Genomic DNA, 25,624 nt, shown 5'->3' on the forward strand with positions numbered 1-25,624 from the left:
GCAGCTGTAAACACTGTTCGCATCCTGTGCGACCAGGTCAGATAAGACACTTGCTGGTATGGTCGCATCTGATCTTTAGGTCTAGGAAATATTCTGCGACACACAGGCTTAATAAATTACTTAATCAATAGAAAGAATTTTACAACATGACAAAAAGGTGGTCTTGAAATGAAAAATATAATCTACCTAGAATTTCCACCAAGAAGGCTGAACTGAGAATTAGCTGTACACTACAACCCTAAACATTAAATATTTCCTAACAAGCTCTGAACACTAAAGGGCTTATTTAGAAATGGAAACATAAGGACTTAATGCCTTTAAAAAGAAATAGAATCTCGTGATACAGATGTGTCCTCATACACTGTTGCTCATGTTGCGCCAGGTCCCTGGAGACTCAGAAGCGTTGAGCGTCTTTCTCGCTCAGAATGTGCATCTTATTTGCAAAAACTGGGAGCGACAAAACTACATTGCTGGCTTGCACTGATCAAAAATACTAGCGTTTACAACAGAAGTAATAGGTGCCATTTTTTTTTGGGGGGGGGGGGGGGGTGGCAAGTGGGTCCCGCCTCCGGCAAGTGAGTGGTTCGGTGGGTACCCCCCCCCCCCAAATTAGGCGCCAGAATGGGGGGAGGGGAATGGCAAGGTGCCGGAAGTAATAGGTTTTGGAATGGGAAGGGGGCTTGCAGGGGAGAGTAAGTGGGCGCCCCGCCCACAAACATGAGTGGTACTAGTCAATGTACTGAGTCACAGGGTGCAGCTGCCAATTTGAGTTACTACAGGTAGCATCAGAACAGAGTTCATCCCCTTTCCGGCTGCTCCATCTCCTCTCTCCCCCCATCTCCTCTCTCCGTCTGCCTCTAGGACATCCTCTCCCCCCAGCTTATCCTACGCCAGGCACTACAGTGTGTGGCTAGTTACTGTGCGCAGGCCCCTTTGCTGGAACCAACCTTGCACCCTTCTCACCTCCACTTCATATGTTCCTCTCCTCTTCTACAGCTCTCCCTTTGCCCTTTTCTCTTCCCACCCCCTTGAACCCAAATGGGAGAAATTAATTCAATGAATTGAGGTGCTGGGAAAATAAGAGTAGTTGGGGAGAATTTGTAGTAGCGGCTATGACTTTTGTCTAGCCACTACTGCAAGTTTATGCTAATAGTGTAGGCTTCTCCTGGGGTAGATGGTCACTTCCAAACACACAGGACCTAGGAAACAGCACACCAGTCCAGGGTTTTTATGCAATCTAACCGTAGTTAGTTTTATTGTGCAGTAAAGAAAACATAAAAATAAATCCTAGCCCGTCTGGGCACTAACAACCAACAGGTTCCCTGTGTCAGAGTGCTAGGACCTAATGCCCCCAACACAAACATAGGCATATGCACAGAACTCAGAGTCAGAAAACCAGAGTGCCTCATAACAGGACTGCTGCCTGTTCCCTCCAGGTAGTCATAACCCTAAGAAAACTTTATTAGTCTCTTACAGGTGCAATTACTATGTAGGCTGTTCTGAGTCTGAAGACCTGAAATGAGCCTAATGGATGGAGCCTTCCCTCTCTCATCCATAACCCCAGGACCCCTTTAACAGACTGTCATTAAAGCCCAAAATCTTACAAAGTTTGTTTTGCAGAAACAGTCAGTTTCCAGAGGTTTTAAATCATATACGTCAGAAACCTTGGATAACCTAACCAGTGCTTTCATCACAATGTCTATTACGTTATCTGCTGAATGCTGATTGCATTAGCCATAAAAGGTGATGGCGTTTATAGGCTATTCAAAGTTTATACTTAACACGTTCACGAGCGGGTCCTCTTGTTGAGAACCGTTATCATACCCAACCCGTTTTAGAGGAAGGTGCCCTGAAGCTGGATATACAATGCAAAATTAAATGGCTAATATAACAAAATGAAACCACCAATGTACTGCGTGTGGCCATGTTATGTGACTGTTTCCTTTAGGAAGTTATTAAAGTAGATTCTAACACATATAGAACCTGATGTGCTGGATTGTCATTAACAAATAGTCACATACTGTAATTCTACATTGTGTATATTCTTTTTATTGCGTAGCAAACATTGTGTGTGCTTGTATGAAGCAATGTCAGCACACATTTCAGTTATGTTTATTTTATCAAGTCATGCATTAATGTGTATCTATTTATTTATAGCGGTCTCTATACTATATTGTTTATTGTACTTTTAGTCTGCAGTAATACCTATTCTATATGTTTATCAATCTGTCAGCCTTTACTCTTTGTCGGTTCATCACTGTGTGATATTGTCATGTCAACATTCGTATGGTCCACTGCGCTCTTATAATAACTGTTAGTTATTATGGAAAGTGTTACTGTGTGAAGCAATCACGCTTAATATTTTTACTTTTCTGCTGTGATTACATGCTCCCTTTTTTACCGAATGTGTTGTGCTCCCCCTACCCCATGAATATAACATCTAAGCAGTAGCATACCCGGAATATTAAGACATTTAAAAAAAATAAAAAATAAAGGGAAATTTATATTTAAAGAAATTCAACATAGTGATTTTATTTGCTACATAACACATAGATTTTAGTTTACGAAGCATCTCATCATTTTCATTTTTTTATTTTAATATTTATTGTTCCAGCTTTTGATTCAATAGTGTAGAAGGATAGAAAGCCCAGATTTACTGTGTGGCAGGTTTAAAATGTTGCAACTGCAACAAACTGACCAATCAGTGGGGGCCCTATTCAGTCCTATGGAGAGTGTACCTGAATGACCCCTCAATCGCGACAGGGCTTCTGGAGGAGCAGTAGATGCAGGGATTTTTATTTGCAAAGATTAGATGACGCTACAGGGACCAAAGAGTAATTTGTCAGTAATAAATGGGTAAACAAGGGTTTTGTTGGAGTGTATTTAGTTAATAACATATTACAATAGTTGGTGTCTGAGTTCCTGTCTTTTCATAAATATCTATTTTTTTTTTACAAGTGGAGCACAGGTGCCAAGCGGGCCCCTGACGTCCAGGCATGATAATACTTCTGTTGCGTCAAGTGCCATCATGCCCTGTCAGGCTTGCTGGGGCCTGTAGTTCACATGTAAAGAACAATATAGAAACATTGAATGAGATAGCAGATAAGAACCACTTGGCCCATCTAGGCTGCCCTTTTTTTTTTAACCAAAATATTACCTCAAACCCTATTTGATCCTTATTTCTTTGTAAGGATATCCTTATGTCTATCACATGTGTTTAAATTTCTCTATTGTATTTGTCTCCTTCACCTCTGATGGGAGGCTATTCCACTTGTCCACTACCCTTTCTGTGAAGTAATTTTTCCTTCAAATTCCCCCTGAACCTCCCCCCCTCCAGTCTCAGTGCATGTCCTCATGTTCTAATACTTATCTTCCTTTTAAGAATGTTTCTCTCCTGGACCTTGTTATAACCCTTGATATATTTGAAAGTTTCTATCATGTTTCCCCGTTCCCTTCTTGCTTTAAAGTACACATATGAAGATATTTTAGTCTTTCAGGTAAGTTTTGTGGTGTAGAACCTTTCTTTGTACAGTCTCTAATGTATTAATATCCTTCTGAAGATAAGGACTCCAGAACTGAAAACAGTATTCTAGATGAGGCCGTACCAATGACCTATACAGTGGCATTATTACAACTTTCTTTCTGTTGCTGAATTCCTCTCCCTATGCAGCCAAGCATCTGACTTGCCTTCCTCATTGCTTTGTTACATTGCTTACCTGCCTTTAAGTCACCTGAAATAGTGACTCTTAGATCCCTTTCCTCCTCAATAGTTTCCAGTATAGTGCCATTAATACTATATTTTGCCTTGGATTTTTGAGACCCAAGTGCATGATTTTGCATTTCTTGGCATTAAACTGTAGTTGCCACACTCTTCACCAATCCGTTAGTCTACAAAGATTATCAATCACTTATTCACACCTCCTGGTATGTCTACCCTGTTGCATACCTTTGTGTTATCTGAAAGGCATACTTTCCTTTCAATACCATTTGCAATGTCACCAATTAATATATTAAAAAGCACTGGCCAAGTGCACAGCCTGGGGTACTCTTCTGGTAACCCTTCCCTACTGTGAGTGCACTCCATTTACTACAACTCTCAGTTTTCTATCCTGCAACCAAGATCTTATCCATTCAACCATCTTAATATCCAATTCAATGCTTTCCAATTTATTTACCAGTCTGTGATGTAGGACAGTGTCAATAGCCTTACTGAAGTCTAGATAAGTTATTTATACGCCCCCTTTATCTATTACTTTAGTCACTCACTCAAAAAAATCATAAGATTTATTTGACATGATCTCCCCCCAGTAAATCCATGCTGTTTGGGTTCCTGTAAATTGATGGATTTGAGATAATCTACAACTCTTTCTGTTAAGAGTGTTTTCATCAATTTCCCTACTACTGATGTAAGGCTCACTGGTCGGAAGTTGCTTGGCTCTTCCTTGCTTCCTCTTTTGTGCAGTGGGACTATGTTCACTCTTTTCCAGTCCTCTGGAATTACTCTTGTAGCTAGTGACTGATACTGCTTAACAAATTGTTGTTGTGTTTTTTTTTATACCCCTTGAGGTTTTCATCATCTGTGTGATGCAGTATAACTTATTTTGAGTAGAGATGCACAGGTGTGTGCAGGTACAGGTGTAGGATACTACCTGTATAAATCTATTCCAGTGCTTTGCGAGATATCAGAGCAAACCAGCATCAGGCAGTACTGTCTTCTATTAGGTGAGTACTCGCCATTACTTTATCATGTTCCCTATAATCTTATAGAATACTGCATATTTAATCTGACTGGTAAAAATAGTTAGGGGACACAGGGTCTGCTGTTTGCTGCTTATAGGTTACTGTTTAGATATATGTGTGGCTGTATGTGTTAATTCTGTATGATATAATTTTATTAAATTTGGTGCTTTTGATTCAGCAAAAAAAAAATGTGTGTAACATTTGTAGGACAACTTTCGGGGTCATAAATGGCTCAGCAAATTCCTGTAAAACGAGGTGCTACACACATGCCCTCACCCTATAAGAGAGATAGCTCTTCGTTTTCAGGTACCCAACGTATGCATGTATGACTTCTGTTACCTGTGCACTTGGTCTGCATGAATTTTGTGGGCTTGTGATCTGTGCCCAAAATATCCACACAAAATAAAAATGTCACGTCACAGTATTGCCTATTAAAATAGTTGGACTATCCAAAGAACTGCGGCCCGGAGCATCATTTATGCTGTAACTAACTCATGACAAGGGAATGTTAGCCAACTTAACATTTGAATCTGTAATTTCCATAGCTTTTTATGCTTATTAATGGTCTGTTTATTTATGCTAATTCTAAACTCCTCCAGTCCAAACACACAGTCTCCACCTTTTCAAGAACCTTAGACACGTAGGCTAGGTTCTGCGGATCGGAGCGACATATCGTACACATTGATTTATGTGTACCGTGACTGCATGCTCCCGACAACCGACATCGGAACCGTCCCATCAGAAGTGACGACCCGGCGACCAGCGGCATGCTCCTGGATGCGGCCACTGAATTATATAATGCGCTGTCACGCGCTATATTGTTCTGTGTGTACAGGCCACCAATGTATCATTACATCGGTCGTCCCTTTGGCCATGATCCAGGATAGTCTAATATGTACCCAGTCTTAGGGCCTAATTCTGAGTCGCATGTAAAGCGGTCGCATCTATTGCCACTTCCAGCGATCAGAAATAAAACTGAACATCCGCCTGTATCCAATGGCATCTTTGTGATCGCACTGCCTCAATCCCTGTGCTCCTTGGAACAGGAGATACACCTAAAATTTGGTTGATCTCTGCATATGCTCACTTCTGAATATTCCAACACTCTGTCTATATACCCAGGACACACCCATGTGATCAGCGCCGTAACTACCTGTGTGCCAGGTGTGCCTGACATACAGCGCAGTTGCCCTGAGGGCGCACGGCCAGCGGCTTGTAAAGAGTCAAATTGACTCATTACAAGCCGCCTGTTCTGTGCCGTGCGCCGTGCTGGAGGAGAGCAGCAGCGCCGGAGGCAGGGAAGGAGGAGGAGGGAGGGGGACTGGACCCCGCAGCAGCGCTATGTCATTGGTAGTAGCACACTGCCCCTATCATGCATAGGGGGGGGGCAATGCCGTTTCTTGCACACAGCGCTAAAATGCCTAGTTACAGCACTGCATGTGATGCTTCTTCTTACGTTCTGATGTACCATTGCCATTCAGTAATGCCCATTCAAGTATAAATGAGAAGTGACCAAGATAATCTTAGTTTCTTTCATAGATCACAACTCGTGTGGCCGTATGCATTCGGAATGGCATGCAACTATGAAGCAGGCCCTTAGTCAGCAAAAATAAAATCTCGGGGCTTCAGGTTTGTATACAGACGTGTAACTAAAACTCTACAGCAGGAGGCTTCTGTAGGAGATAGATACCTTCTGCATGCATTTGCGAGATCCGCGCGCTGCATCTGAGGACGCAGCATCGGATCACCATTTGTCGCAATTTGTGAGGTTTTTAGGCACCGGTCAGCCTGCATAAGAGTAGTTACCAACCTGATATCTCCATAACTGTTGACAATGCAACTATCCACCCTACCCCACAAGCTCGCTGCCTAGGTGTCACCCTTGACTCTGAACTGTCCTTTGTTCCACACATTCAATCTGTCTCTAAATCATGTTACATGCACCTTAAAAACATATCCAAAATACGCCCTTATCTTACACAAGACACTGCAAAAAATAAGAATTTACTTACCGATAATTCTATTTCTCGGAGTCCGTAGTGGATGCTGGGGTTCCTGAAAGGACCATGGGGAATAGCGGCTCCGCAGGAGACAGGGCACAAAAAGTAAAGCTTTAGGATCAGGTGGTGTGCACTGGCTCCTCCCCCTATGACCCTCCTCCAAGCCTCAGTTAGGTACTGTGCCCGGACGAGCGTACACAATAAGGAAGGATTTATGAATCCCGGGTAAGACTCATACCAGCCACACCAATCACACTGTACAACCTGTGATCTGAACCCAGTTAACAGTATGATAACAGCGGAGCCTCTGAAAGGATGGCTCACAACAATAATAACCCGATTTTTGTAACTATGTACAAGTAATGCAGATAATCCGCACTTGGGATGGGCGCCCAGCATCCACTACGGACTCCGAGAAATAGAATTATCGGTAAGTAAATTCTTATTTTCTCTATCGTCCTAGTGGATGCTGGGGTTCCTGAAAGGACCATGGGGATTATACCAAAGCTCCCAAACGGGCGGGAGAGTGCGGATGACTCTGCAGCACCGAATGAGAGAACTCCAGGTCCTCCTTAGCCAGGGTATCAAATTTGTAGGATTTTACAAACGTGTTTGCCCCTGACTAAATAGCCGCTCGGCAAAGTTGTAAAGCCGAGACCCCTCGGGCAGCCGCCCAAGATGAGCCCACCTTCCTTGTGGAATGGGCATTTACATATTTTGGGTGTGGCAGGCCTGCCACAGAATGTGCAAGCTGAATTGTATTACACATCCAACTAGCAAAAGTCTGCTTAAAAGCAAGAGCACCCAGTTTGTTGGGTGCATACAGGATAACAGCAAGTCAGTTTTCCTGACTCCAGCCGTCCTGGAACCTATATTTTCAGGGCCCTGACCACATCTAGCAACTTGGAGTCCTCCAAGTCCCTAGTAGGTGCAAGACACCCCAATAAGCTGGTTCAGGTGAAACACTGACACCACCTTAGGGAGAGAACTGGGGACGAGTCCGCAGCTCTGCCCTGTCCGAATGGACAAACAGATATGGGCTTTTTTGAGAAAAAAAACACCAATTTGACACTCGCCTGGTCCAGGCCAGGTCCAAGAGCATGTTCACTTTTCATGTGAGATGCTTCAAATCCACAGATTTGACTGGTTTTAAACCAATGTGTTTTGAGGAATCCCAGAACTACGTTGAGATCCCACAGTGCCACTGGAGGCACAAAAGGGGGTTGTATATGCAATACTCCCTTGACAAACTTCTGGACTTCAGGAACTGAAGCCAATTCTTTCTGGAAGAAAAATCGACAGGGCCGAAATTTGAACCTTAATGGACCCCAATTTGAGGCCCATAGACACTCCTGTTTGCAAGAAATGCAGGAATCGACCGAGTTGAAATTTCTTCGTGGGGCCTTCCTGGCCTCACACCACGCAACATATTTTCGCCACATGTGGTGATAATGTTGTGCGGTCACCTCCTTTCTGGCTTTGACCAGGGTAGGAATGACCTCTTCCTGAATGCCTTTTCCCTTAGGATCCGGCGTTCCACCGCCATGCCGTCAAACGCAGCTGCGGTAAGTCTTGGAACAGACATGGTACTTGCTGAAACAAGTCCCTTCTTAGCGGCAGAGGCCATAAGTCCTCTGTGAGCATCTCTTGAAGTTCCGGGTACCAAGTCCTTCTTGGCCAATCCGGAGCCATGAGTATAGTTCTTACTCCTCTACGTCTTATAATTCTCAGTACCTTAGGTATGAAAAGCAGAGGATGGAACACATACACCGACTGGTACACCCACGGTGTTACCAGAACGTCCACAGCTATTGCCTGAGGGTCTCTTAACCTGGCGCAATACCTGTCCCGTTTTTTTGTTCAGACGGGACGCCATCATGTCCACCTTTGGTAATTCCCAACGGTTTACAATTATGTGGAAAACTTCCCCATGAAGTTCCCACTCTGCCGGGTGGAGGTCGTGCCTACTGAGGAAGTCTGCTTCCCAGTTTCCATTCCCGGAATGAAACACTGCTGACAGTGCTATCACATGATTTTCCGCCCAGCGAAAAGTCCTTGCAGTTTTTGCCACTGCCCTCCTGCTTCTTGTGCCGCCCTGTCTATTTACGTGGGCGACTGCCGTGATGTTTTATCCCACTGGATCAATACCGGCTGACCTTGAAGCAGAGGTCTTGCTAAGCTTAGAGCATTATAATTTTACCCTTAGCTATATTTATGTGGAGAAAAATCTCCAGACTTGATCACACTCCCTGGAAATTTTTTCCTTGTGTGACTGCTCCCCAGCCTCTCGGGCTGGCCTCCGTGGTCACCAACATCCAAAACTGAATGCCGAATCTGCGGCCCTCTAGAAGATGAGCACTCTGTAACCACCACAGGAGAGACACCCTTGTCCTTGGATATAGGGTTATCCGCTGATGCATCTGAAGATGCGATCCGGACCATTTGTCCAGCAGATCCCACTGAAAAGTTCTTGCATGAAATCTGCCGACTGGAATTGCTTCGAAGGAAGTCACCATTTTTTTACCATGGCCCTTGTGCAATGATGCACTGATTTTAGGAGGTTCCTGACTAGCTCGGATAACTCCCTGGCTTTCTCTTCCGGGAGAAACACCTTTTTCTGGACTGTGTCCAGAATCATCCCTAAGCACAGGAGACTTGTTGTCGGGATCAGCTGCGATTTTGGAATATTTAGAATCCACCCCTGCTGTTGTAACAGTATCCGAGATAGTGCTACTCCGACCTCCAACTGTTCCCTGGACTTTGCCCTTATCAGGAGATCGTCCAAGTAAGGGATAATTAAGACGCCTTTTCTTCGAAGAAGAACCATCATTTCGGCCATTACCTTGGTAAAGACCCGGGGTGCCGTAGACAATCCAAACGGCAGCGTCTGAAACTGATAGTGACAGTTCTGTACCACGAACCTGAGGTACCCTTAGTGATAAGAGCAAATTTGGGACATGGAGGTAAGCATCCCTGATGTCTCGGGACACCAGATAGTCCCCTTCTTCCCGGTTCGTTATCACTGCTCTGAGTGACTCCATCTTGATTTGAACCTTTGTAAGTGTTCAAATTTTTTTAGATTTAGAATAGGTCTCACCTAGCCTTCTGGCTTCAGTACCACAATATAGTGTGGAATAATACCCCTTTTCTTGTTGTAGGAGGGGTAATTTAATTATCACCTGCTGGGAATACAGCTCGTGAATTTTTTCCCATACTGCCTCCTTGTCGGAGGGAGACCTTGGTAAAGCAGACTTCAGGAGCCTGCGCAGGGGAAACGTCTCGATATTCCAAACTGTACCCCTGGGATACTACTTGTAGGATCCAGGGGTCCTGTACGGTCTCAGCGTCATGCTGAGAGCTTGTCAGAAGCGGTGGAACGCTTCTGTTCCTGGGAATGGGCTGCCTGCTGCAGTCTTCTTCCCTTTCCTCTATCCCTGGGCAGATATGACTCTTATAGGGACGAAAGGACTGAAGCTGAAAAGACGGTGTCTTTTTCTGCAGAGATGTGACTTAGGGTAAAAACGGTGGATTTTCCAGCAGTTGCCGTGGCCACCAGGTCCGATGGACCGACCCCAAATAACTCCTCTTCCTTTATACGGCAATACACCTTTGTGCCGTTTGGAATCTGCATCACCTGACCACTGTCGTGTCCATAAACATCTTCTGGCAGATATGGACATCGCACTTACTCTTGATGCCAGAGTGCAAATATCCCTCTGTGCATCTCGCATATATAGAAATACATCCTTTAAATGCTCTATAGTCAATAAAATACTGTCCCTGTCAAGGGTATCAATATTTTTAGTCAGGGAATCCGACCAAGCCACCCCAGCTCTGCACATCCAGGCTGAGGCGATCGCTGGTCGCAGTATAACACCAGTATGTGTGTATATACTTTTTATGATATTTTTCCAGCCTCCTGTCAGCTGGCTCCTTGAGGACGGCCCTATCTATAGACGGTACCGCCACTTGTTCTGATAAGCGTGTGAGCGCCTTATCCACCCTAAGGGGTGTTTCCCAACGCGCCCTAACTTCTGGCGGGAAAGGGTATACCGCCCATATTTTCTATCGGGGGGAACCCACGCATCATCACACACTTCATTTAATTTATCTGATTCAGGAAAAACTACGGTAGTTTTTTCACATCCCACATAATACCCTCTTTTGTGGTACTTGTAGTATCAGAAATATGTAACACCTCCTTCATTGCCCTTAACGTGTGGCCCTAATAAGGAATACGTTTGTTTATTCACCGTCGACACTGGATTCAGTGTCCCTGTCTGTGTCTGTGTCGACCGACTAAAGTAAACGGGCGTTTTAAAACCCCTGACGGTGTTTTTGAGACGTCTGGACCGGTACTAATTGTTTGTCGGCCGTCTCATGTCGTCAACCGACCTTGGCGCGTGTTGACATTATCACGTAATTCCCTAAATAAGCCATCCATTCCGGTGTCGACTCCCTAGAGAGTGACATCACCATTACAGGCAATTGCTCCGCCTCCTCACCAACATCGTCCTCATACATGTCGACACACACGTACCGACACACAGCACACACACAGGGAATGCTCTGATAGAGGACAGGACCTACTAGCCCTTTGGAGAGACAGAGGGAGAGTTTGCCAGCACACACCAAAAACGCTATAATTATATAGGGACAACCTTATATAAGTGTTTTCCCTTATAGCATCTTTTTTATATATTTCTAACGCCAAATTAGTGCCCCCCCTCTCTGTTTTAACCCTGTTTCTGTAGTGCAGTGCAGGGGAGAGCCTGGGAGCCTTCCCTCCAGCCTTTCTGTGAGGGAAAATGGCGCTGTGTGCTGAGGAGATAGGCCCCGCCCCTTTTTCGGCGGCCTCGTCTCCCTCTCTTAACGGATTCTGGCAGGGGTTAAATATCTCCATATAGCCCCCGGAGGCTATATGTGAGGTATTTTTAGCCAAAAAAGGTTTTCATTTGCCTCCCAGGGCGCCCCCCTCCCAGCGCCCTGCACCCTCAGTGACTGCCGTGTGAAGTGTGCTGAGAGGAAAATGGCGCACAGCTGCAGTGCTGTGCGCTACCTTAAGAAGACTGAGGAGTCTTCTGCCGCCGATTCTGGACCTCTTCTCGTTTCAGCATCTGCAAGGGGGCCGGCGGCGAGGCTCCGGTGACCATCCAGGCTGTACCTGTGATCGTCCCTCTGGAGCTAATGTCCAGTAGCCAAAGAAGCCAATCCATCCTGCACGCAGGTGAGTTCACTTCTTCTCCCCTAAGTCCCTCGTTGCAGTGATCCTGTTGCCAGCAGGACTCACTGTAAAATAAAAAACCTAAGCTAAACTTTTCTAAGCAGCTCAGGAGAGCCACCTAGATTGCACCCTTCTCGGCCGGGCACAAAAATCTAACTGAGGCTTGGAGGAGGGTCATAGGGGGAGGAGCCAGTGCACACCACCTGATCCTAAAGCTTTACTTTTTGTGCCCTGTCTCCTGCGGAGCCGCTATTCCCCATGGTCCTTTCAGGAACCCCAGCATCCACTAGGACGATAGAGAAACTCTAATCCATGCACTCATTATCTCCCGCATTGATTATTGTAATAGTCTCCTGACCGGTCTTCCTAAACATAGGCTCTCACCACTACAGTCCATTTTAAATGCAGCTGCGAGGCTAATCTTCCTCACCAGACGTTCTTCGTCTGCTGATCCGCTCTGTCAGTCCCTCCATTGGTTACCGGTATTCTACCGTGTTAAATATAAAATACTTTTACTTACATACAAGGCTAATAACCAAACTGCACCATCATACATCTCCCCACTCATCTCAAAATATCTCCCTACCAGACCACTCCGCTCTGCACAAGATCTGCGTCTCTCATCCACATGTATTACCTGTTCCCACTCAAAATTACAGGACTTTACCCGGGCTTCACCCACTCTGTGGAATGCCCTCCCACGCACAATAAGACTCTCCTCTAGTCTCCAAACCTTTAAACGTTCCCTGAAAACTCATCTCTTCAGACAAGCCTACCAAATTCCAGACTCACCCACATAACCTTCAAGGCTTCCCTATCCAATTACATCCTCTCTGTACAGTCCACATAACCTCACATTTTGTCTTCCAACATTGCTGGGTGATCATATCATACAACCCATTAAGAACCTAGCAATCTGGGGGACCATTATGTAACAGGTAGCATCTATCCTTGTGTATCAGTGCCTATTTCCCTATAGATTGTAAGCTTGCGAGCAGGGCCTTCCTACCTCTATGTCTGTCTGTCTTTGCCCAGTTTTGTTCTATAACTGTTGTTCTAAATGTAAAGCGCAACGGAATATGCTGCGCTATATAAGAAACTGCTAATAAATAAATAAGCTGGAGGTTACTCAGGCTGGCAGTGGGATTCAGACACCCAGATCCACTAAGTCTGTGTCTGATGATGCAGAACCTGGATCTGTCACCCCTTCAAAAAAATGGGAAGACGCTCCTATGTTTCGAAGAATAGTGCTGGGTGCCGCCCCCGCAAATGCCGCAGCATGTCAATCAGGCGGCTGCGAGCGTTATCGTAAGACCTGTTCTGCACAGGACCACACCATCTGATTTGTATGTAAACCATCGGGTTTTATGTACAAATTATGTCCTCAGTCTCTCGGCCGCTCATCTGGTTTATCAGATCTTTCACCAAAAGGAAATGAAAAATGGCCCCGCCTCCTTCAACGCCATCATGCTGCAACACAATATGTGGCTGTCGATACCGGCATAACTGCGCAAATGTAACCACATGACATCACTAAGGAAGACATGGCCACTGCAAAACACATTTTGCCACCAACACAAATATGCTAATCCTCAGTGTGAGATGCTATAGGGTAGGCACGTGCTCATGTATTCGTCTCACATTAACATATCTGACTGCGTTTTTCTCCTTTGCTCCTGTGTTCACCTGCATCACATTAGACAAGGTAATAATTTATGATAATCATATGAAAATATACAATTAATATTCATCACCTCTCATTTCTCATCACTTTAGATGATCAGCAATGCAGAGTGAAAACGCTGTCAGATTTCTAATTGCTTTGTAATGGGCCTGAAACAAGAAAATCATTAAAGACAAACAATCTGTCACTTGTCTGTTACTTTAACTATCTATCACTAAGAAAACTAATTAAAGAAATTGCTAATAAGACACAAATGATGGCGCTGAAAGGTGATTGTGGTGCACACTTTGTAGGCACGTTCTCGTTGCACAAATGGTTCCTAAAAAGAGCATGTCAGCCTGTGATAGAACCATCCTGAGTGCAAAACTGGTGGAATTTTCTTATATAATCCCCATCACACGGGGGTAGGGAAACCTGTCATACGGATACGGGAGATGTTTTCGTTGATATATCATGGAGGTAAGCCTATCAATTAGCTGTCAAGAGACAATTATTTAATTGGCTATTAAATAATTTAGCATAATAAATTAATATATGACCACCTGCAGTGATGTAGTATTTACAAATATTCTCAATAATTAAAATAAATACTTTTTTAATCACTAAGTTTTGAAAAAATACTTTCATTGATAAAAAAAAACATTTATTTTATATCTTGGTGGTTAAGCTAAAAAAAAATTGTGTTTTTTTTTATTTTTTTTGCTCGTGTTGGTTATCCTAGGACAAACCTGAAAATGTGTCTGTATTTATGAATATGTACTTATATAAGTCCGGCATATTCAATTACACTTTACATTTAGGAACTATCCTAACTTTTTGTAATATATCTGTATGTGCACTCTATAAGGCTCTGTGGACCCTTATGACACTCCGCAGGGTATGAGGGGAAAGGAGCCCAGTGCATCCTGGGTGGCTCACAAGCTTATGCTATTCGGTGCCAGTCCTGGTCTCCACCAGCCATACCCTAGGTTATCCCTGAGGAAGAAGAAGACTCACTTTCACCCCTACCCGTAGGAGATGGTTCCAAACAAAAGGGGGAGGGAGAAAGAACTGGGAGGGAGAGAGAGAGAGATGGCAGGAAGAGGTAGAGGTGGGGAAGAGAGACATAGGAAGAAAATTGGGGAGAGAGATAGGAAGATGGGGGAAGAGAAAGAATAACAAATCTGTAACGCCATAAACAATGGGCCTAATTCAGCATGGATCGCAAAAGCAAAATCTTTCTCTAATGAGCAAAACCATGTGCAGTGCAGGTGGGGCAGATATAACATTTGTAGAGAGAGTTAGATTTGGGTGGGGTGTGTTCAAACTGAAATCTAAATTGCAGTGAAAAATAAAGCAGCCAGTATTTACCCTGCACAGAAACAAAATAACCCCACCAAATCTAACTCTCTTTGGGGGTAATTCTGAGTTGATCGCAGCAGGAACTTTGTTAGCAGTTGGGCAAAACTATGGGGGTAATTCTGAGTTGATCGCAGCAGGAATTTTGTTAGCAGTTGGGCAAAACCATGTGCACTGCAGGTGGAGCAGATATAACATGTGCAGAAAGAGTTAGATTTGGGTGTGGTGTGTTCAATCTGCAATCTAAATTGCAGTGTAAAGATAAAGCAGCCAGTATTTACCCTGCACAGAAACAAAATAACCCACCCAAATCTAACTCTCCCTGCACATGTTATATCTGCCTCCCCTGCAGTGCACATGGTTTTGCCCAACTGCTAAAAAAATTCCTGCTGAGATCAACTTGGAATTACCCCCATGTGCACTGCAGGGGAGGCAGATATAACATGTGCAGAGAGAGTTAGATTTGGGTGTGGTGTGTTCAATCTGCAATCTAAATTGCAGTGTAAAAATAAAGCAGCCAGTATTTACCCTGCACAGAAACAAAATAACCCACCCAAATCTAACTCTCTCTGCACATGTTATATTTGCCTCCCCTGCAGTGCACATGGTTTTGCCCAACTGCTAACAAAATTCCTGCTGCGATCAACTCAGAATTACCCCCTTTGCACGTTAACCCCCACTTCCTGTCAATCACACTCCGATCTCCAGAACGAAGAAAAAAGCTCGTAATGCCGTGAGTAAAATACCAAACTTCATAGCAAATTTACTTGGCGCAGTCGCAGTGCGAACATTGCGCATGCGCAATTAGTGGAAAATCGCTGCAATGCGAAGAAAATTACCGAGCGAACAACTCGGAATGACCACCATGATTTTGCCCATTAGAGAAAGATTTTGCTTTAGCGATCCATGCTGAATTAGGCCCAATAGCCAGTGACCTGGCAAATGACAGGTCCAAAATACTAGTGTTATAGATCACATTTCATATATGAACTCTACTTAATATTTGCATTGCAAATGTTCATCCCGAATAAAATAAGAATTTACTTACCGATAATTCTATTTCTCATAGTCCGTAGTGGATGCTGGGAACTCCGAAAGGACCATGGGGAATAGCGGCTCCGCAGGAGACTGGGCACAAAAGTAAAAGCTTTAGGACTAGCTGGTGTGCACTGGCTCCTCCCCCTATGACCCTCCTCCAAGCCTCAGTTAGGATACTGTGCCCGGACGAGCGTACACAATAAGGAAGGATTTTGAATCCCGGGTAAGACTCATACCAGCCACACCAATCACACCGTACAACCTGTGATCTGAACCCAGTTAACAGCATGATAACAGAGGAGCCTCTGAAAAGATGGCTCACAACAATAATAACCCGATTTTTGTAACTATGTACAAGTATTGCAGACAATCCGCACTTGGGATGGGCGATCAGCATCCACTACGAACTATGAGAAATAGAATTATCGGTAAGTAAATTCTTATTTTCTCTGACGTCCTAGTGGATGCTGGGAACTCCGAAAGGACCATGGGGATTATACCAAAGCTCCCAAACGGGCGGGAGAGTGCGGATGACTCTGCAGCACCGAATGAGAGAACTCCAGGTCTTCCTCAGCCAGGGTATCAAATTTGTAGAATTTAGCAAACGTGTTTGCCCCTGACCAAGTAGCTGCTCGGCAAAGTTGTAAAGCCGAGACCCCTCGGGCAGCCGCCCAAGATGAGCCCATCTTCCTTGTGGAGTGGGCATTTACAGATTTTTGGCTGTGGCAGGCCTGCCACAGAATGTGCAAGCTGAATTGTACTACAAATCCAACGAGCAATAGTCTGCTTAGAAGCAGGAGCACCCAGTTTGTTGGGTGCATACAGGATAAACAGCGAGTCAGATTTTCTGACTCCAGCCGTCCTGGAAACATATATTTTCAGGGCCCTGACAACGTCTAGCAACTTGGAGTCCTCCAAGTCCCTAGTAGCCGCAGGCACCACAATAGGTTGGTTCAGGTGAAACGCTGAAACCACCTTAGGGAGAAACTGAGGACGAGTCCTCAATTCCGCCCTGTCCGAAAGGAAAATCAGATAAGGGCTTTTACAGGATAAAGCCGCCAATTCTGACACGCGCCTGGCCCAGGCCAGGGCCAACAGCATGACCACTTTCCATGTGAGATATTTTAACTCCACAGATTTAAGTGGTTCAAACCAATGTGACTTTTGGAAACCAAAAACTACATTGAGATCCCAAGGTGCCACTGGAGGCACAAAAGGAGGCTGTATATGCAGTACCCCTTTTACAACGTCTGAACTTCAGGGACTGAAGCTAGTTCTTTTTGGAAGAAAATTGACAGGGCCGAAATTTGAACCTTAATGGACCCCAATTTCAGGCCCATAGACACTCCTGTTTGCAGGAAATGTAGGAATCGACCCAGTTGAATTTCCTCCGTCGGGCCTTACTGGCCTCGCACCACGCAACATATTTTCGCCAAATGCGGTGATAATGTTTTGCGGTTACATCCTTCCTGGGTTTGATCAGGATAGGGATGACTTCATCCGGAATGCCTTTTTTCCTTCAGGATCCGGCGTTCAACCGCCATGCCGTCAAACGCAGCCGCGGTTCTTGGAACAGACAGGGTCCTTGCTGGAGCAGGTCCCTTCTTAGAGGTAGAGGCCACGGATCCTCCGTGAGCATCTCTTGAAGTTCCGGTTACCAAGTCCTTCTTGGCCAATCCGGAGCCACGAATATAGTGCTTACTCCTCTCCATCTTATCAATCTCAGTACCTTGGGTATGAGAGGCAGATGAGGGAACACATACACTGACTGGTACACCCACGGTGTTACCAGAGCGTCTACAGCTATTGCCTGAAGGTCCCTTGATCTGGCGCAATACCTGTCGAGTTTTTCCCAACGGTTTATAATCATGTGGAAGACTTCTGGGTGAAGTCCCCACTCTCCCGGGTGGAGGTCGTGTCTGCTGAGGAAGTCTGCTTCCCAGTTGTCCACTCCCGGAATTGCTGACAGTGCTATCACATGATTTTCCGCCCAGCGAAGAATCCTTGCAGCTTCTGCCATTGCCCTCCTGCTTCTTGTGCCACCCTGTCTGTTTACGTGGGTGACTGCCGTGATGTTGTCCGACTGGATCAACACCGGCTGACCTTGAAGCAGAGGTCTTGCTAAGCTTAGAGCATTGTAAATGGCCCTTAGCTTCAGGATATTTATGTGAAGTGATGTCTCCAGGCTTGACCATAAGCCCTGGAAATTCCTTCCCTGTGTGACTGCTCCCCAGCGTCGCAGGCTGGCATCCGTGGTCACTAGGACCCAGTCCTGAATGCCGAATCTGCGGCCCTCTAGAAGATGAGCACTCTGCAACCAACACAGGAGGGACACCCTTGTTCTTGGTGACAGGGTTATCCGCTGATGCATCTGAAGATGCGACCCGGACCATTTGTCCAGCAGGTCCCACTGGAAAGTTCTTGCGTGGAATCTGCCGAATGGGATTGCTTCGTAGGAAGCCACCATTTTACCCAGAACCCTTGTGCATTGATGCACTGAGACTTGGCTCGGTTTTAGGAGGTTCCTGACTAGCTCGGATAACTCCCTGGCTTTCTCCTCCGGGAGAAACACCTTTTTCTGGACTGTGTCCAGGATCATCCCTAGGAACAGAAGACGAGTCGTCGGAACCAGCTGCGATTTTGGAATATTGAGAATCCAATCGTGTTGCCGCAACACTACCTGAGATAGTGCTACACCGACCTCCAACTGTTCCCTGGATCTTACCCTTATCAGGGAATCGTCCAAGTAAGGGATAACTAAAATTCCCTTCCTTCGAAGGAATATCATCATTTCGGCCATTACCTTGGTAAAGACCCGGGGTGCCGTGGACCATCCATACGGCAGCGTCTGAACTGATAGTGACAGTTCTGTACCATAAACCTGAGGTACCCTAGGTGAGAAGGGTAAATTGGGACATGAAGGTAAGCATCCTTGATGTCCCGAGACATCATGTAGTCCCCTTCTTCCAGGTTCGCAATCACTGCTCTGAGTGACTCAATCTTTAATTTGTACCTCTGTATGTAAGTGTTCAAAGATTTTAGATTTAGAATCGGTCTCACCGAGCCATCCGGCTTCGGTACCACAACAGTGTGGAATAATACCCCGTTCCCTGTTGCAGGAGGGGTACCTTGATTATCACCTGCTGGGAATACAGCTTGTGAATGGCTTCCAAAACTGTTTCCCTGTCAGAAGGAGACATCGGTAAAGCCGACTTTAGGAAACGGCGAGGGGGAGACGTCTCGAATTCCAATTTGTACCCCTGAGATATCACCTGACGGATCCAGGGGTCTACTTGCGAGTGAGCCCACTGCGCGCTGAAATTCATTGAGACGGGCCCCCCACCGTGCCTGATTCTGCTTGTAAAGCCCCAGCGTCATACTGAGGGCTTGGCAGAGGCGGGAGAGGGTTTCTGTTCCTGGGAACTGGCTGATTTCTGCAGCCTTTTTCCTCTCCCTCTGTCACGGGGCAGAAATGAGGAACCTTTTGCCCGCTTGTCCACGAAAAGACTGCGCCTGATAATACGGCGTCTTCTCATGTTGAGAGGCGACCTGGGGTACAAACGTGGATTTCCCAGCTGTTGCCGTGGCCACCAGGTCTGAAAGACCGACCCCAAATAACTCCTCCCCTTAATAAGGCAATACTTCCAAATGCCGTTTGAAATCCGCATCACCTGACCACTGTCGTGTCCATAACCCTCTACTGGTAGAAATGGACAACGCACTTAGACTTGATGCCAGTCGGCAAATATTCCGCTGTGCATCACGCATATATAGAAATGCATCTTTTAAATGCTCTATAGGCAAAAATATACTGTCCCTATCTAGGGTATCAATATTTTCAGTCAGGGAATCCGACCACGCCAACCCAGCACTGCACATCCAGGCTGAGGCGATTGCTGGTCGCAGTATAACACCAGTATGTGTGTAAATACATTTTAGGATACCCTCCTGCTTTCTATCAGCAGGATCCTTAAGGGCGGCCATCTCAGGAGAGGGTAGAGCCCTTACAAGCGTGTGAGCGCTTTATCCACCCTAGGGGGTGTTTCCCAACGCACCCTAACCTCTGGCGGGAAAGGATATAATGCCAATAACATTTTAGAAATTATCAGTTGTTATCGGGGGAAACCCACGCATCATCACACACCTCATTTAATTTCTCAGATTCAGGAAAACTACAGGTAGTTTTTCCTCACCGAACATAATACCCCTTTTTGGTGGTACTCGTATTATCAGAAATGTGTAAAACATTTTTCATTGCCTCCATCATGTAACGTGTGGCCCTACTGGAAGTCACATTTGTCTCTTCACCGTCGACACTGGAGTCAGTATCCGTGTCGGCGTCTATATCTGCCATCTGAGGTAACGGGCGCTTTAGAGCCCCTGACGGCCTATGAGACGTCTGGACAGGCACAAGCTGAGTAGCCGGCTGTCTCATGTCAACCACTGTCTTTTATACAGAGCTGACACTGTCACGTAATTCCTTCCAACAGTTCATCCACTCAGGTGTCGACCCCCTAGGGGGTGACATCACTATTACAGGCAATCTGCTCCGTCTCCACATCATTTTTCTCCTCATACATGTCGACACAAACGTACCGACATACAGCACACACACAGGGAATGCTCTGATAGAGGACAGGACCCCACTAGCCCTTTGGGGAGACAGAGGGAGAGTTTGCCAGCACACACCAGAGCGCTATATATATACAGGGATAACCTTATATAAGTGTTTTTCCCCTTATAGCTGCTGTATCTTTAATACTGCGCGTAATTTGTGCCCCCCTCTCTTTTTTAACCCTTTCTGTAGTGTAGTGACTGCAGGGGAGAGCCAGGGAGCTTCCCTCCAACGGAGCTGTGAGGGAAAATGGCGCCAGTGTGCTGAGGAGATAGGCTCCGCCCCCTTATCGGCGGCCTTATCTCCCGTTTTTCTATGTATTCTGGCAGGGGTTAAATGCATCCATATAGCCCAGGAGCTATATGTGATGCATTTTCTGCCATCCAAGGTGTTTTTATTGCGTCTCAGGGCGCCCCCCCCCCAGCGCCCTGCACCCTCAGTGACCGGAGTGTGAAGTGTGCTGAGAGCAATGGCGCACAGCTGCAGTGCTGTGCGCTACCTTGTTGAAGACTGACGTCTTCTGCCGCCGATTTTCCGGACCTCTTCTGCTCTTCTGGCTCTGTAAGGGGGACGGCGGCGCGGCTCTGGGACCCATCCATGGCTGGGCCTGTGATCGTCCCTCTGGAGCTAATGTCCAGTAGCCTAAGAAGCCCAATCCACTCTGCACGCAGGTGAGTTCGCTTCTTCTCCCCTTAGTCCCTCGATGCAGTGAGCCTGTTGCCAGCAGGACTCACTGAAAATAAAAAAAACTAATTTAAACTTTTACTCTAAGCAGCTCAGGAGAGCCACCTAGATTGCACCCTTCTCGTTCGGGCACAAAAATCTAACTGAGGCTTGGAGGAGGGTCATAGGGGGAGGAGCCAGTGCACACCAGCTAGTCCTAAAGCTTTTACTTTTGTGCCCAGTCTCCTGCGGAGCCGCTATTCCCCATGGTCCTTTCGGAGTTCCCAGCATCCACTAGGACATCAGAGAAATCATCATTATGAAAATTAGTATCAACATTATAAATAATATGACACTATTTCTATTGGATCAGGCAGACTCTCAAGATCCTGCACTTTTTCTACAATTGAACTTATCAGGCAGCCAATACTATTGTTACTGTTTATACTGTTGCAACAAATTTGTAGTTATCTGGTAAAAAAAAAAACAATAAAAAAATAATAATAATAATAATAATTAAATTAAAATTAGCGCTACCTAGAATCTGATAATTGTATATCTTGTTTCAACTATAAGGCCTTGTAAACATGGGCATTAGCAAACAACACATAGACAGGTCAAGTCACCCGTGCTTTTAACTGAGCGTTCTAATTGTGTGCTCAGAGCCTCCATGCAGCAAAGAGGTATTACAGATCTGTGGTGCATTGGGCACAACACAATGGTTTACAGTACAAACCAGACACATCCGATTGGTAACAAGATCACATGGGGCCTAATTTATGAGGTCGGCAAATGGGGATACGGTCATTAGGTCGACCACACTTAGGTCGACAGTCATTAGGTCGACATGGTCACTAGGTCAACATGGAAAAAGGTTGACATGCGTCTTTCACATTTTCTATAATTTTGTGAACTTTTTCATACTTTACGATCCACGTGGACTACGATTGGGAATAGTAACCTGTGCTGAGCGCAGCGAGGCATCTTGCCCAAAGTGCGAGGACACGGTGCACTAATTGAGGTTCCTGGTCACTTTACGATGAAAATGACACCAAAAAAAGTTTAAAAAAACTCATGTCGACCTTTTCCCATGTCGACCTAATGACTGTGTCGACCTATTTCAAGTGTCGACCTAGTCACTGTTGACCAATAGTGGTCGACCTAATGACTGTCGACCCAATGACCCATACCCCTGGCAAATGTCCATAGATGCCAGCGAATATCTTACTTGCTGATCATTTTTCTCATCAGGACATTTGTATAGTTATCTGTGAATTTTCATAGCATGGAAGCCAATACAGGCCAATTTAGTGACTTATTCTGGGGGCATCCCTTTATCCTGTTATTTGGCAGCAGAGCCGGCCCTAACCAATATGATGCCCTAGGCAAGATTTTGGCTGGTGCCCCCTATCACCACCGCTGGTTCCGCCTCTGACCTTGTACCCCCTATATTTTAAATAGGAACAGTTTGCACATTTGGCGCACAGCCCAAAAAGGGGTGTGTTTTTGCTGGCAAGGGGCATGGCCACACAATAACCCCAATTCCAATTACGCCACACAGTACTGCAACTTTATTCACATATGATCATGCAATAGTGTCCATAATTCATATTACATCCCACAGTAGTATCACTTTGCCTTATAAACGTTACATCTCACAGTAGAGACCCTTATTCACATTACATCACACTGAATTGGTCCTTATTCACATTACACCACACCCTATTGCTCTTTATTCACATTAGACGACACAGTAGTTCCCTTTCTATACGCAATGCCACATACTAGAGCACCTTATACGCATGCCACACATTAGTAATGCATTTACACACATTCCACACAGTAATGCCCCTTACACATATGAGACACCTTATTAATGTCCTTATAAACATAATGCACCTTACACATTATGACAACCTTTATTAATGCCCTTTTACACATAATGTCCCTTACACATATGCCGCACATTATTAATGCCCTTATACACATAATGACACACATAGTGTCCCCTACACATTTGCTGCACATTATTAGTGCCCCTATACACATAATGACACACATACAGTAGTACCCTGTTACACATATGCCGCACATTATTAATGCCCTTATACACATAATGACACACATGGTGCCCCTTACACATATGTTGCACATTATTAATGCATTTTAACATGACACACATAATGCTCCTTACACATATTCCGAACACTACTGCACAACCAACCCACTCACATGCACACAGCACTCACACTGACCTGTGACCTCTGCCTCTGCTTGGATACAAATGTGTCCTGATAAATCTGGCCTCAATGCTAACGTCGGGCACACCTTTGTTATGAAAATACATCTTATTTGTATTGCTATGTGGCTAGGATGCACATGCAGCTTCTGCTGATTAAAATGATATGCCGCATGCCTATATACTGTGTGAGACTGTGGCTGTATCTGCATATGAAATGCTACACACAGAATATAGGCATGCTGCATATCATTTTAATCAGCAGAAGCTGCTGATGCCCATAGGCATATCAAATGCCCTAGGCAATTGCCTAGTTTGCCTATGCCTATGGCCGGCACTGTTTGGCAGCAATGTTCTTCTGTATGATCCTTATATTTTATGAGCATTGATGGGCAGCAGGCGGCATCCAGCTCCTTCCTGCTTTATTGCGACGTCGGGTATAGCTTGTGACACTTGTATAACATGCCTGCTCACGTGTTGTTACAGTTAGGTGTCTCTTTATTTCATTAAATGTGTTGTAATAATTTATTGCTGAGACTAAGGGCAATGGGCTTGATTCAGGTCCTATTGGTATTGCTTCTTTAGCGCAGTGTACTGATGTTCGGTAAACAGTGAATGCGCAGGACCCGTGCTGCCCGTGTGCAGTATAGGTCCTGTGTCCTTGCTTGTAAAACGTCTGCAGACGTCAGGTGATTGACAGTCTGCAGACATTTGGAGGCGGGTTGGGGGCAGCGATGGTCTCCGTGGGACTGCTAAGGCCATGGTCTCTGTCTTCTGATGGAGATTTCCTGGCCTCAGCAGCGGAGCTGCAGTGGCCGGTCTGCATAACCTAGGGCAGGCATGTCCAAACTGCGGCCCTCCAGCTGTTGTGAAACTACATATCCCATCATGCCCTAACACAGTTTTGCTGTCAGAGAATGCTAAAGCTGTGTCAGGGCATGCTGGGATGTGTAGTTTCTCAACAGGTGGAGGGCCGCAGTTTGGACATGCTTGACCTAGGGTTACTCAGGTGGCCGATGGTGTCCTTCAGAGATCCAATGCTGTGTCCTCGGACACAGCACTGGATCATACACCATACTTGCCGACCTGGCTGCCCCCTCTTCCGAGAGGGGGCAGCCTGCCCGGGCATAGGGGGTGTGGCCGGTGGGTGCATGGTCGGCTGGACAGTGGGCGTGTCGGGGGCATGGCCTTGAGAACATGTCATTGTGGCTCTGGCCCCGCTCTACAGTCCCAAGGACACAGGCACTGTAAAGCGGGGGGCGGGGCTCTGATGACACGATTCAGTGCGAATCATGTCATGGGCCCTACATACCGCCCACTTTCATTAAAAACTGAAGGGGAGTGGGGAGGCAGATCTAGACCAATTGCTTGCTTTTTCGGGGGGGCTGGGAGGGTCACCTGATTTTCGGGAGTCTCCTGGCCATTCCAGGAGCGTAGGCAAGTCTGTCACACATTTAGATTTTTTGTGACTCCACGTGGCGCTACTTTACACCTTCAGAGACAAGACATGGGTAAAACAATGCTTACACAATACGAAAACTAAAGAATTCACATCATACAGGTGGCTTTGAGATTGTAGGAATAGTTCAACACTAAAAACACAAAAAACAAACAGGCATAGTGTAACCCTGTTGAAATATATATGTTGTTTTTATTTAATTGGTCCCACTCACATACGGATGATGTAATATTGCATGTAGAAAATCAAAGTTCTATAATCCTTGTAGGTAGGACAGCTTGAATTCATCGACGCTTTCTCATTCATATAACTCACAAAAAAGAAATAGTAGTGATAGTGCAACACCGTCTCAGACTAAGACAAATGGTTTAATAAAATTTACTCACAAACATCAAATGGAAAACAACATATAGGGGGTCATTCCGAGTTGTTCGCTCGTTGCAGATTTTCGCAACGGAGCGATTAAGGCAAAAATGCGCATGCGCATGGTACGCAGTGCGCATGCGCTAAGTAATTTAGCACAAAATTTAGTAGATTTACTCACGTCCGAACAAAGAATTTCCATCGTTGAAGTGATCGGAGTGTGATTGACAGGAAGTGGGTGTTTCTGGGCGGAAACTGACT

General features: G+C 45.5%; 1 protein-coding gene across 8 annotated transcripts in view; it reads right to left on the reverse strand.

The window, feature by feature from the left end:
• DCDC1 (doublecortin domain containing 1) overlaps window positions 1-25,624 on the reverse strand; it is a 962,215-nt gene that overhangs the window by 863,863 nt on the left and 72,728 nt on the right. For 5 of the 8 annotated variants that reach the window (XM_063944438.1, XM_063944434.1, XM_063944439.1 and 2 more), the window contains exon 2: window positions 13,719-13,797. The exons of the other annotated variants lie outside the window; for them this stretch is intronic. The gene's annotated coding sequence lies outside the window, so the exon portion shown is untranslated. The remainder of the gene's footprint in view (window positions 1-13,718; window positions 13,798-25,624) is intronic. 8 annotated transcript variants of the gene reach the window in all.

The sequence above is a fragment of the Pseudophryne corroboree genome, chromosome 11, assembly GCF_028390025.1.
Source record: "Pseudophryne corroboree isolate aPseCor3 chromosome 11, aPseCor3.hap2, whole genome shotgun sequence".
NCBI lineage: Eukaryota > Metazoa > Chordata > Amphibia > Anura > Myobatrachidae > Pseudophryne > Pseudophryne corroboree.